The sequence below is a fragment of the Brienomyrus brachyistius genome, chromosome 3 (assembly GCF_023856365.1).
Source record: "Brienomyrus brachyistius isolate T26 chromosome 3, BBRACH_0.4, whole genome shotgun sequence".
Classification (NCBI taxonomy): domain Eukaryota; kingdom Metazoa; phylum Chordata; class Actinopteri; order Osteoglossiformes; family Mormyridae; genus Brienomyrus; species Brienomyrus brachyistius.
The window spans coordinates 20,164,035-20,166,133 of NC_064535.1; positions in this window are offsets into that span (position 1 = coordinate 20,164,035).

Sequence of the window (2,099 nt, forward strand, 5' to 3'; positions counted from 1 at the left end):
TGGTGTTTAGTATGGTTCTTGCTTACTTGCTACAGTGCATTGATGCATTAAAATTATTTAATACAAATTTATGCAGAGGTAGTGGTCTATGGCTCACTGGATTATTAGGATACCGTGCCTCTAATGTGAAGGTTACTGTTTCAAATCGTTGGGTTGGAAGAACGTTTTCATCTTTGGACCCTAAGCAAGGTCCTCGCCCCCAAGTGGGACTGGCTGTGGCTTGCTTTCAATTGTGCATCACTTCTAATAAAAGCATCATCTGTATGGCACTATTGCCTGGTATCTCTGGAACCAGGGGTCGAGTGCCTGCCCTGATTTCTGCATGTGTGGAGTTTGCATGTTCTCCCCCTGTCTTTGTGGAATTGTCCCCCTCAGTCCAAAAACACATTGATATGAATCAGAGTTGCCAAACTGCCCATAGGTAATCCTGCACAGGTACGAAAGCTGAAAGGCACCTTGATAATCACGTCAGTCACTTTTAAAACTTTTAACACTGCATATAGGCCTATAATCGCGATTGGGAACACGGCAATCCAAGAGACCGGGTTTATTACCAGACGAACACTACAAAATAGGACAACGTCAATTACCGGACTGGGGAGACAGACTTCAACACGGACTAAATATACAACACTATTCAAACTGACAGAAAAACAACTGGTTACAATCGGGTTAGAACACGTGGTTAATGAGGGGGCGTGGCACACACGAGGATCGTACGAGCAGGTCGTGACAATGGCTTAGTGTGATGGTGAGTAATGTCCATATTTTTAGAGCACTGTAACAAAAATAAACAAATTCATAGTTAAGATCTACCATTTAAATTTGCATCAATTTTAACGATGACTCCTCCCACGCCCCTAGGGTTACCCCTTTCGTCTTTTCCTGTCTAATAATCACTCGGCATGTCCTGATGTACCCCGTGTCCCTAGTCAGAATAAGTAGTCATATGCAGATGGATGTCCCTTACATTATGTAAGTATGTTCACCATTGATCAACCTTTTATAAAAGCTCGTAACAAACAAGTAAAGGTTTGATTGTGGAACTCTGCACTTGTCGGCAAAGACGAAAATAGCCACTAGGTGTCAATGTTGTGCACGTGACATAAGGTCCTTCTGTCCCGCCAGTAGAAATCTGTGCAATCGAAGGTAGACGACTGTTCAAATCACCTCGAGCTTAGACGTCTGTATCGTTTTGTGCTTGATTATATATTAATTTGCACATAATTTTGTTATATAATTGGATCGACTTGAATATATTGTCACCATTTATTCAATTCTACACAGGAGGAGCCATATGTCATAGTGCAAAAACTGCTGATGCAGTAAATAAGTAAATTAAGCTGAGAAATGAAATGACCCTCCTTCCCTGTTTATACTGAGCAGATGTTGCCGTATTTTGCATGGAAAATTTTTACTCTTGAATATTTGACAAAAGAGCCAATTATGTGTGGTATATGTAAATAAGTTTTATATATGTAAATGTGTAGAGGGTTTCGGTTATGAAATTGCTTGATAAAGCAGCTGGAACTGTGTGAGCGAGTGGGACATGTGGCCTTTTGGAGTTTCACCTTTTTGTATAAACCTGGTTCGTGAATTACATTGAATGCATGCTCACTGATACCGTGTTGCTATGAAGAGCAAGGAAGCAGTTATTATTATATAGAAGTTATGGGGGAGAAATTGTAATGAAATGTGAATAAGCATGTAGTCATGATTTTAGATGCATGGGATGCAAGGAAGCACCGTGTTGCTTAGTTTGCTAGTACAATCTTTTTAAATCATTCTGTTAGCATGCTAAATCAGGCAGTAGTCCATGCTAACTTAAATCACTACATTTGGGGCTTGTGGGAACTGCCTGCCAATTGTTCAAATGCTAGGTGGGTTATAGCTTGCAGAACAGCAGAGAGGTTTATGTCAGTTACTTCCAGGCTTCTTTTTTCATTATTATTTATGAAAGAGGAAAAAAAAACTTTGGTTACATTTCCATAGTACTTAGATACATTTTTATCCAATAAAATTCATTTAAATTCTTTTCTATCAATACTATGACTTGTTGTAAGCAAATGTGTACAAATTTATACTCAAGTCCCGTATCA